Consider the following 12,147-nt stretch of genomic DNA (forward strand, 5'->3'; position numbering starts at 1 on the left):
GAAATGTAAGCCAAACAAACTCTTTTCTCCCTGACTTGCTTTTGGTCACGGTGTTTCATCACAGCAATAAAAACCCTGACAGGCACTGAAGGACTGACGAGAGATAATCCTCTGACAGGGTCTGGTAGGGTACCTTGTTATCTGCATTTTGTAAAAAGAAGAACAAGACACCACCTGAGGTAACAATGTACATGTGGGTATGCAAGCAGAGGCCAGTATCTGGCAGCTGGTCAGGCACAGGGAGAAAAACATGAAACATGAAAGTGGGAAGTAGACGTGCTGGGGGTTTGTCTAGAGAGAGTTAAGGGGTGATGGGTGGATAAGATCAAGACGTATGGTATACATACATGAAATTGTCAAAGGATAAACAAAGATAATTTTTAGAGATGGGAAGATTACAATTCATGATTGCCTTCCTTAGCAGAAATGTTTACTAGTATACATTGTACAGAATAATGGGTTTCATTACGATGTTTCATGCATGTACATATTGTACTTTCATCATATTCAACCCCCATTACTCCCTTTTGTCTCCCTTTCTATTTAAATGTTAATTTGTTTCATTACAGAGTCAATTCAACTCAACTCCGACCTAAAATCATTTCCATTGAAAAAACAGACTTAAGAGTTTTGTTTGCAATAACCAGTTCCGGGATGGTTACTGTCAAGTTTGCTTTTAGCCATGTTATTGTGATTATGATAAACAAATATAGGCTAACACACACACAACAACAACAACAACAACAGCAGCAACGAAACACATCTCAGTCCACCGTCTCATGGCAGACAGATCTGTCATGACCCTGCCCACTATTCCATTTCAGAAAACTTGTCTTTTTCAACTCTGATCTTTTGCGTGGATTCTTTCACTGCACACAACTCTGTGGTCCGGATGAGGAGCAAGGCACTTCAACTTGCTTTTTCTGTTTCCCCCATGTCCTGGTGAGCTGTGTATTGGCTCAGACACAATTAAAGGTCTTTGGCCAGGGCAATTCTCTGATGAAGCTGGGCTGTCTCTACACTCAAGCACTCTAAGAGGCTAGAGTTCCTCCAGGAACCCTTTTTGTCTCCCTCAAAGGACACTGCCAGGTCCCTGTGGCATTTATTTATTTATTTATTTTTAAAGATTTATTTATTGTTATGTATACAGCGCTGTCTGCGTGTACACCTGCAGGCCAGAAGAGGGCATCAGATCACATTATAGATGGTTATGGACCACCACATTGTTGCTGGGAATTGAACTCAGGACCTCTGAAAGAGCAGTCAATGCTCCTAACCTCTGAGCTATCTCTCCAGCCCCCTCCCTGTGGCATTCAAAAGTCTCCAGACAGGATGAGTCCCCAGTGAGACTCAAATATCTCCCCCATCTTGGCTGACAATACCCACAGCCCTTAGGAGGAGGAATCTGACCTCTCACAGTAGATTTTTCAGTAAATAGGTCCTCCTCCCCTGGCATCTAGTGATCTTTGGTCAAAGTGAATGGTGATATTTTGAAGGCCTAGAATATAATGTCCCAACTATGTGGCCATCAGGAAGAAAGACTCGTGTGTCATGTCTCAGTCCCTAATCTTGACATGTCGTACAGTGAGTGGGCAGCACCAGCTCCTCCTGGACACATCTGTGCATGTCACAATGGATAACTTTCTACACACCATGGTGCCATTTTTTCTTCTCCTCTGGCTGGTCGTGAATTCGAAAGAGAGCAGGAATGGGTATATATATATGGAGGTATGTGGGAGGAAAGGGAAGGGAGAAATGTGATTATATTATAATCTCAAAAAATATTAAAAATGTCCTTCGTCCTCTAGCAATTAGGGAAATGAAAAGAGAAACCACTTTGGGATTTCATGTGATATTTTGTTCCTGTGAGTCTTAGATTTCTTTTATCTGTTTTGTAAAGAAAGGCACTAGAATTTCAGTTGAGATCTCATTGTACTTGTCGGTCGATTTCGGTTTTTATAGTCGTTTTCAAAATACTGATTCTTCTGATCAGTGAGTCTGGTGATCTGTATTAGTTACTGTTTTATTATGGTGATGAAATACCAGGACCAAGGCAACTAAAGAAGGAAGGCTTTATTAGCACTAACATCCCCAAAGGCTGTGCATGATGGCAAAGGCAGGCATGAGAGCAGGCAGCAGGCAGGGCAGCTGGAGCTGGTAGGTGGAAGCTGGAAGGGAGAAGCTGAGCTCACATTCCAAACCACAAGCAGGAAGCACACAGAGAAAAGTGGGAATGGCGTAAAACGTTTAAACCTTAAAGCCTGTCTCCTGTAATATACCTCTTCCAGCAAGTCTACACATCCTAAACTTACCTAAGTAGTACCACCAATTCAGGATCAATTGTTCAGATGTCCAAGATTATGAGGGACGGTTATCATCCAAACTACTCCTTTCCACTCTGACTGCTGTAGTCTTGTAGCCATATCATAATGCAAAAAGTGGCCTTCCAAGAAACGGAAAATGCATTATGCTCTCTTTTGCAGGTTGGAAGCTTAATTGGGTGGTACCATCTGTTTCTTTATTCCAGTGAAGAGCTGGCTTCTCCTTAATGGTGTTCATCTCCTTAACAAGGACAGCCTCTTCTCAAGCACAGGCTTTGATTGTAACATCAAGCTTGCCAGTGTCCTTTTTCTCTCCAAAATGTACCTGTTTTTTCTCTTTCATTGCACACCCATATATAAGTGATTACTAATAACCACCTAACAGAGTCAGCAGTGAGATGTCTTGAAATCTCCTTTGTCAAGGAAATTAGTCCATAACTTGTAAATTTAGCTTCCTGTAACTTCTTAGGTAGGACATAGGCAGAAAGCAGCCACATTTTCTTTCTTTCTTTCTTTCTTTCTTTCTTTCTTTCTTTCTTTCTTTCCTTCTTTCTTCTTTCTTTCTAAACGCTATGGAAGCAGTCTCTAGTTCAATGGCTAATAATGTTCTCTGAAACCTCTTGAGTTGGGCCTCTACAGCTTTTAGCGGTACCGTCTCCCAAGCTCCAACAGGGTAATGTATTAATTTCTACTTACAGCAGTTTGTTTGAATGGTTGGCTGAAGTGCTTGTCAAAGACACCCTGCTGGAAAGACCTTGAAGACTCTTGATGTCCCTTGGGTCAGTGTTGATGAAGCAATTTTAAGGCTCAGGGAAATTCCAATGCTAGAGTCAGTACACTAATCCTAGCGTCAGTAAAACCTAATCCTCCACAACGGGAAGGCCCAGAAGACAAGCCCTTCACTAATCCTATATGATGCAAAATGATTAAAGAGACCATCGTGTCTGCAGAGCTTTGTTGTCCACTTTTCCTTGAACCAGACCTTAGGTTAGAGATGCTGCTGCTCAACTGGGTGAATTAAATGCAATGGGTTTGATTAGGCACCAAGGTAGAAGAGGCCAGATGGCAACACCAAGTCAACAAAGGCCATGATCCCAGTTATCATAATGGGCAACAGAGACAAAACAATGTTCATAATGGCCTAACCCATAATGGTCAGCACAGGTAAAGTGATTTTTTTTTTTTTTTTTTTATGGTGTATCTGCCTGCCTCTGCCTTCCCCAGTACTGGGATTACAGTCGACTAACACATCTCCTGGTACACGGTATCCAGCTAATTGTCGAGCAAATCCCTCTTTGTTGGTTCCTGTCCATAAGGAACACCAAGAGCGATTTGCTTTCAGTTGGCAAGGCCAGCAAGTAAACCTTTACAGTTTTGCCTCAAGGATATGTTAACTTTCCAGCACTATGTTATAACTTAGAAGAGATCTTGATAGTCTGTCTCTCCCACAAAATACCACATTGGTCCACTATATTGACAACATTATGCTGATTGGGCCTAGTGAGCAGGAGCTAGCAACCACCTTGGACTTGTTCATTCCTATGCACATTAAATAATGGGAAATAAATCCAATCAAACATCAAGGGCCTTTTAAAAATAAATTTAAATATTTATTATGTATACAGTGCTCTGCCTGCACATACACCTGCAGTCCAGAAGAGAGCATCAGATCACATTATAGATGGTTGTGACCCACCATGTGGTTTCTGGGAATTGAACTCAGCACCCTTAGAAGAGCAGACAGTGCTCTTAACCACTAAGCTATCTCTCCAGCCGATTCAAGGACCTTTTTTACCTTGGGGAAATTGTTAGGAGTCCAGTGTGGGAAGGGAGCACATGGCAAAGATATTCCTTCCAAAGTGAAAGTTAAGTTATTACACTTAGCCCCTCCCACTACCAAGAAAGCAGCATGTTTAGTAGGCCTATCTGGATTCTGGAAACAGCTCATCCTTCACTTGGGTGTTTTACTCTGGCCCATACCAAGTGACTCAGCTGCTGGCTTTGTTAGGCCAGGAATAGAAAAAGAACCAACATGTCCAGGCTACTGTGCAGGCTTCCCTACCACTTGGACTATATGATCCAACAGACCCCATGTCATGTGGGGTAATGTCAGTGGCAAATAGAGATGCTATTTGGAACAGTAGCAGGCCCCATAGGTGAGTCACAAACGATACCTTTGAGATTGTATAGCAAGGCAGACAACTATTCACCCTTTGAGAAACAGCTCTTGGCCCACTCTTGGGCCTTAGTGGAAACTGAACATGTGACAATGGGATACCAAGTTACCATGTGACCTGAGCTGCCCATCATGAGCTGGGTGTTAGCTGACCCAAGTCATAAAGTAGGATGTGCACAGCAGCAATCCAGTATCAAATACAAGTAGTATACATGTGACTGGGCCCACACAGAACCTGAAGGCACAAGGAAGAAGTTGCCCATATACGCATGGTTTCTACCCCTATCATAAAGTAGTCTGCTGCCAAACATGAACCTACAGCCTCATGAATTGTGCCCTATGATTAGTTGACTGAGAAAGAGAAAACTAGAACCTGGTTTACAGATAGTTCGATATGTTATGCAGGCACCACCCAGAGGTGAACGCCTGACCATTACAAGCCCTTTCTGGGACAACCCTGAAAGACACTGGCAAGGGGAAATCTTCACAGTGGGCAGAACTGTAAAAGGAGTTTTTTTTTTTTTTTAGCCAGTTGTTGTCTCGGAGGATTATTGCCTTTGTCTGCTAACCTAAGCCTAGTCATGGAAGCTTCTAGCTTAGGCCTAGAATGTTTTCAGCCTCTAACACTCATTGCTTAATAAGCTCACCCTTTCCTGTTCTTTCTGTGCTCTGGGCTGTCTGGTTCATCTCAGCTGTTCTGGCTCAAACTCCTCTCCCAGTTGACTTATTCAATCTGGCTTTTCTTCTGAATTGCTCTGCTTGGCTTCAGACTAACTCCAGCAATCTGCTCTAATCTCCTGGCTCCTTCTCATTCTCCTGTTCATTCGGTCTTCACTTGAGTTCTCTCTCAGCAACCTGTGGCTCTATTACCATCCTGGTAAAACTGTCTCCTCTCTTTCTTTGCATTGCTCCTTTCATCCTTTCCTTGTTCTTCTCAGGAGAGTTGGGTGTATCCTATTCTGCCAAATCTTTCTCTGATTCATCACGTTTTCTGCCACTCCATTAAACATAATTTTCAAACATGGGTACTTCCTTCTACAAACCATCTTTACTTTCGTTGTTTGGGATTAAAGGCGTGTACTACCATGCCTAAACTTTTCTTTACCTGAAATTTGCTTTGTACCAGGCTGGTCTTGAACTCAGATCTGCTTGCCTCTGTCTCCTGGATTAAAGGCATGTTTGTATTTCAGTCGAATCTCACAGACCGAGAAGGTCTTTGGAAGTGATCTCTTGCCAGAGCAGCCATGTTCTGAATTAAAATTCCTCTACACAGAACTTCAGGCAGTATACATGGTCACACATTTTGCTTGGAAGGAGAAATGGCCAAATTGTGATTGTTCATTGCACGGGCTGTAGCCAATGGGTTGACTGATGTCAAGGACTTAGAAAAACCATTATTGGAAAGTGAGTGGGAAAGACATCTGGGGAGGAAGTATGTGGACAGATCTCCTCAAATGCATGAAGGACATAACGATATTTGTTTTCTGGTGTAAATTCTCCTCAAAATGTAACTTCATCTGAGGAAGAGTTCAGTAATCAAGCAGATAGAATGACTCGTTCTAGCAGTCAGCCTCTTTCCCCAGCCATTCCTGTCATTGCCAATGGACCCAGGAAGAAAGAGGTCATGGTTGGTGGCAGAGATGAAAGTTATGCATGAGCTGGACAATGCTCCACTCACCAAGGATGACCTGGCTGCAGTTGCTTCTCAGTGCCAGATCTGCCAACAAGCAGCGACTAACAGTGAGCCTTGAATATGGCCACATTTCCTAGGGTGACCAGCCAGTGACCTGGTGGCAGGTTGACTACACTGGACCCCTTACTCCAAGGAAAGGAGAATGCTTTGTTCCTTACTATTATGGATTTGCCTTTCCTGCATGTGGAGCTGCTGCCTCTGCCACCATCCATGGACATTCAGAATACCTTATCCACCAGCATGGTATTCCACACAGTATTGCTTCTGACCAGGAAACCCACTTCACAGTCAGAGTAGTAGGGCAGTGGGCTCACAATCATGGAACCCACCGGTCTTACCATGCTCCCCGCAGTCCTAAAGCAGCTGACCTGATAGAAAGATGGAATGGCCTTTTGAAGACACAGTTACAGTGCAAGTTAAGTAGCAGCAGCCTGGAAGGCTGGGGCAGGGTTATATAGAAGCAGTTTAAACTTTGAGTCAGTGTTCTAGGTGTGGTGTAGTGTGGTTTCTCCCATAGCCAGATCCTCAGTCCAGGAACCAAGGGGTGGAAAAGGGAATGCTCCATTCACTCTCATCCCTCATGGTCCACGAGGGGAACCTTTGCTTCCTGTTCCCATTACCATAAATTCAGCTGGCCTGGAAGTTTTGGTTCCAGAGCCGAAAATCAAGAAACATCCATTGAAGCAGAAACTCAGACTCTCCCCTGACTACTTTGGGCTTCTGATGCCCTTAAGCCTACAGGCTAACACAGGAGAAACAGTGTTAGGAGGGGCGATTGATCCAGATTACCATGGGGAAATTGGGTTGCTTCTCCTCCACAATGGAGGTAAAAAAGATTACGTCTGAAGTGCAGATCTTTTAGAGCATCTCTTAGTAATCCCATGTCCTGGGATTAAAATCTATGGGAAAGTACAGTCGCCTAATCCAGGCAGGATGACAAAGGCCATAGAACCTTCAGGAATGACGGTATGGGTCATTCCTCCAGGAAAAGGTGGAGGAAACTCAGAATGGATAATACAGGAAGGCAGTCAGAAATATCAGCTAAGACCATATGACCAGTTGCAGAAAAGAGGATTACAATTAGTGTGAGTGTTTCTGTTGTATTTTGCTAAGGATGTGTTTGTACAGTATTTGTATTTTCTTTCCTCAATTTCTTTATCATGTGATGCATCATCAATCAAAAGAATGTCAATGGTTATCATATTTAACTAAAGGAATGTCCCTCAAGGGACATTGCCACCTATCCTACATCTATAACGTGTTTGCACTTGTATAACATATTTGAGATTGTACATGACATAGTTATATTATGGTTCAATGTTATGTCCTGGTTTTTGTTTTCATTTGAAAATTACTTGGCAAAGGGTGACTCTGTTATGACTACTGGTTATCAACTTGACTACATCTGGAAGACACATTTAACTCGGATCTTTTTTTTTTTTTTTTTTTTTTAATTTCTTTGAGACAACTGTGTGTGTAGGCCTGGCTGTCCTGGAATCACTCTGTAGACCAGGCTGGCCACAAACTCAGAGAGATCCGCCTGGCTCTGCCTCCCGAGTGCTGGGATTAAAGGCGTGTGCCACCACACCCAGGTGTAATTCATATCTTTAACCAACACCTAATCTGGACCACACCTTCTGCTGGAAGCCTAAGGATATAGAAGGAGGAAGCTTTTGCTCTTTTCCTCCGTGCAAGAAGCAAGCCCATTCCTTCACTGGCATGAGAGCCTACTTCTTCAGGATTCCAGTGTGTACTGAAGACCAGCGGAGACATCAAGCTTTATGAATTGAACAACTACTGGGTTCTTGGACTTTGTTTGTTCACAGGCAGCCACTGTTGAATTAGCTGGGCTTTCAGTCTATATATACACACATTCTATAAGTTATTAGTCTAGAGAACCCCAGCTAATACAAGGAGTAACTTCAAAGCAATCTGAAAATACTCAATTTTTGCTTTTTTTTGTGGGGGGGGGTCTGGTTGGTTGGTTGGTTTGTGTGCATGTGTGTGTTTTGTTGTTGTTGTTTTATTTTGTTTGTTTTTGTTGTTTGATGGTCCCAGACCCTAAGCACTAAACAAGTGATCTATCACTGTAAGAAACTAGGAGTTAGACAGATCCCCCTGATTGGCAGACAGGTAGGAAGCAGGGCCTTGGGGAAGTGATAAAGGTGATGAATTTTCAAAACAGCAGGCTTCTTCCATGCCCTGCTGATTTGAGACAAGAACCTAGCAGTTGAAAACAAAGGCCTTGCCGGCCCCCAGCAAGCCCCCTGCTGATGAAATGGCTTAACTTGTTCAAGACAGGATTAGGACAAGTTACACGGCAGCTGTGGGCCAATCAACTATCCTAGCTTCATTTAAACTGACCAACTCTACATTAGGTGGTGGAAAACTCTTGAGAAACTTAAAACAGCAACAACAACAACAACAAAAAACAGAAAAGAAAAGAAAAAGAAAGAAAAACCAAACACAAACAAACACTAAACAGCCCTAGAGAAGAGACTAAATTTTTTGCTTCCGGAGTTGGAGTCCCTTGTCCCGTCTGTTCATACCGCAACCCCCCCTGCCCAACCCCCCTTGCTCAACCCTCCCAACCCCCCTACTCCCCCAACACTGTTCATCCACCCCCACCCCCACCCACCCCATCCCATTGTCAAAGGGCTGTTTCTTTAGTAGCTGATTCTGTCTGCTGCTGGCTGTGGTGTGGACATTTTTCTAATGCTACCTGTTTACACTCAAGATTTTTCCTGCCTTTTAATTCTCTAACTGGCAGAGAAAATGAACCCATCAAGACTTCTAGAGGGTATCAACTGAACTACACTGCTTACCTAAGAATATTTAGCTTTGCTTGAAGGACAGGTTGAAAATTTTAATTCCTGTGAGAGATAAGCTATTGGAGAGAAAGTGGAAAGAATTAATTGTAAAATACATAGAAAAAATATATTGCTTTTGCCTTCAAGACCTATATATTTAGTATGTACATAATACTAATGGGAAACATTAAGTAGTGAAATAGAAGAATGATGGGGGCTGGAGAGATGGCTCAGAGGTTAAGAGCACTGGCTGCTCATCCAAAGGTCCTGAGTTCAAGTCCCAGCTACCACATGGTGGCTCACAACCATCTATAATGAGATCTGGTGTCCTCTTCTGGTGTGCAGGTGTACATGCAGAACACTGTATATGTAATAAATAAATAAATCTAAAAAAAAAAAAAGAAATAGAAGAATGACAAAATTAAGTTTCTGCCTTCAAGAACTATATATATATATATATATATATATATATATATATATATATATATATATATTTGTTTTGTTTGTTTTTCGGTTTTTGGTTTTCAAGACAGAGTTTCTCTGTGTAGCCTTGGCTGTCCTGGACTCGCTTTGTAGACCAGGCTGGCCTCGAACCTACAACGATCCGCCTGCCTCTGCCTCCTGAGTGCTGAGATTAAAGGCGTGCGCCACCACGCCCGGCTAAGAACTATATATTTAATGAATACATAATATTAATGTGAAACATTAAATAGTGAAATACACAGCCATAATTGTTTTCATTTTATTTTATGTGCTTGGCTGTTTTCAAGACGGGATCTCTTTGTGTTAGCCTTGGCTGTCCTGGACTACCTTTGTAGACCAGGCTGGCCTCGATCCACCTGCCTCTGCCTCCCGAGTGTGGGGATTAAAGGCGTGCGCCACCACGCCTGGCGTGTTTTTTTAATGCCTTCAGTACATCAAATCCTAAAACATAATTTAGTATTTCTTCATCGGTGAACATATTATTTCCCATTTCCCACTGTTATAGATGTTACATCGGTTAAAAAATAACTTTCTACCTTCGTGCTAGGTATTTAGAATCCAGGTATCTAGATTCTAGAAATCCAGCATATCTTTCAAGTTTTGTTTTGAAAGGCGCTGACGAGGCGCTTTTAGGATAAGGCAAGTTTTAAATCAGTGCGATCCGGTGTTTGCTGACCCACTATTAACTCTAGCTCAGAGGCTTACATGCTGACCCACTATTAACTCCAGCTCAGAGGCGTACAGTTTCAGCCTTCTGCCTAAAGAACCAAAATCCGTGTGTAAATTTCTTAAACCGCTCAGACGTATCCCTTCAGAAACTCCAGACATTTGGTATTAAAATTCTCATCCTGGTCTTCGCTAAAAGGAACCGACACCCCGTGGCCAAGCAAGGGCTCTCTTAGGACAATAGGCAACTGTGATACAAAAGAATCCTGTAGGGAAGAGGGCGGCGAGAATACGCATTCATTTGCAGTGTGTGGCCTGTGGTGGGGTGACTTGTGTACTTGGTTGGTTTCCCCGGACACGCAGGATTGGGGGTTGTTTTCCCTGCCAGGTCATTGCATCCGCCCCTGCGCACGCTCCTTAAATTCACACCAGATGCTACGGCGCAGACGTAGCTACACACCTCCCACTTCCCCAGGGTGGGGCGGGGCAATCGTGTCTTCCGGGTCGCAAACGGAAGTGGGCAGAATTTGAATTCTGCGAGCCGTTGGATGGGGCTGAGCCGGGTGGGCGTACAACACCGCCGCGCTAGACCTGAGCGGTAACGCAGCGGTGACCCTTAGGACTCCAGCTCCGCGCCTTGGTGAGGACACGGCCGGGAGGGACTGGAGGGTCATGGGCGGCCGGGTAGGGGTACGCTGGACGGGCTTCTCCCTGCGCTGGACGGAGCACACTGCCGCTGCTCCGGCTCCGAGCTGCCTTAAGGTGGAGAGCTGCCCTTTTATTAAGTAAAGACAGAAGGTGGGGCGGGTTGCACAGAAGGGTGCTCGACGTGGCTCTTAGTTGCTCCTCAGACCGGTTCCCGCACCGCTGAGAGCTGACTGCCTTGAAATGCCTCGAGGGGATTTAAGCTGAAATCCGAGTATCCTTTGTGTTTAAAACCGGAGTATTTTTCTTTCACGCTTTGACATTTCTCATGTACCGCAAAAACCTGAGCCCCTTTGCTCATTTAAACTGGCTACAGTAGCACGGGTGGCTCACAGATGTTAGCTTGCTAACAATGGGGTTAGGTTCCAGTTCCTCAGCCCCGCCTGCCTTTTCACCTCTCCATTCATTGGCCGACTGTGTTATCGAGTCATTTTAGAGGAACGCAATGCATTAAGAGTTGAGTTTTCTTCGAGCGTTTTTGTTTGGTTTTGTTGCTGTTGTTGCTGTTCATCTTTTATGGTAAACGGGACTCACACAAACCCCGACAAAAATCTATACCTTTAAGAATAGCTTAGATGTGCACAGCAAATGTAAACTTTGAAAAGAAAAAAGTTCTATATTTTGCCTTAGTGAAAACTGTCAGATTGATTTTGCGCGTTGTAGAAAAAAAATACATAGAGATCCTTTTAAGGTTTTAGCAACTGAGTAATATGTCATCAAAAGGTGTAAGTATCATTTTAAAATGGCACTTAGTAACATTCAAAGTAAAGTCATTTCTTCATCCTCTTCCATCCCTGCTAATGAATGCTGCTTTCAGTATTCACCAGGAAGAAAACGTTTAAGTAGCACACGATCATTAAAATGAAGGCGTTTTCATATGCATGTCACAAAGATAGTGGCTTTCCTTTCCTAAAGAGTGCAGACAAATCTGCTAGCTTTATACACCAGCAAGTATTTGTGGCATCATAGTCACCAGTTTTAGATTTTTTTTTTTTTTTTTGGTATCCTAGTGTGCTTCCAATCTCTTCGTTTTTCTTTTACCTCCATCAGTGCATGTCATAAACCTGTAAGAGTTCGTGAATGCTCTACCCAAACTTCACGGATACTAACTTGTAGAGGGTGGACTTGAATAATTGCGTTTTAACGGAAAAAAATCAGAGGTTTAAACGCAGGGTCTTCCTAGAAAAGCCTGGTAATATATTGATTAAAGACAACTAGAACAGACCTCTTGTTTAGAATTCGCATCACTACTACCTCATAGCAGTGTGTGACCTTGACTGGGAAAGCTGTTTA

The 12,147-nt window shown here is 43.3% G+C and overlaps 1 protein-coding gene across 3 annotated transcripts in view; it reads left to right on the forward strand.

The window, feature by feature from the left end:
• The first annotated feature begins 10,639 nt into the window (after positions 1-10,639).
• Positions 10,640-12,147, forward strand: part of G2e3 (G2/M-phase specific E3 ubiquitin protein ligase) — a 34,257-nt gene continuing 32,749 nt past the window's right edge. For 2 of the 3 annotated variants that reach the window (XM_051145748.1, XM_051145764.1), the window contains exon 1: positions 10,640-10,789. The gene's annotated coding sequence lies outside the window, so the exon portion shown is untranslated. The remainder of the gene's footprint in view (positions 10,790-12,147) is intronic. The other variant, XM_051145757.1, reaches the window with a different exon arrangement.

The sequence above is a fragment of the Acomys russatus genome, chromosome 1 (assembly GCF_903995435.1).
Source record: "Acomys russatus chromosome 1, mAcoRus1.1, whole genome shotgun sequence".
Classification (NCBI taxonomy): Eukaryota; Metazoa; Chordata; class Mammalia; order Rodentia; family Muridae; genus Acomys; species Acomys russatus.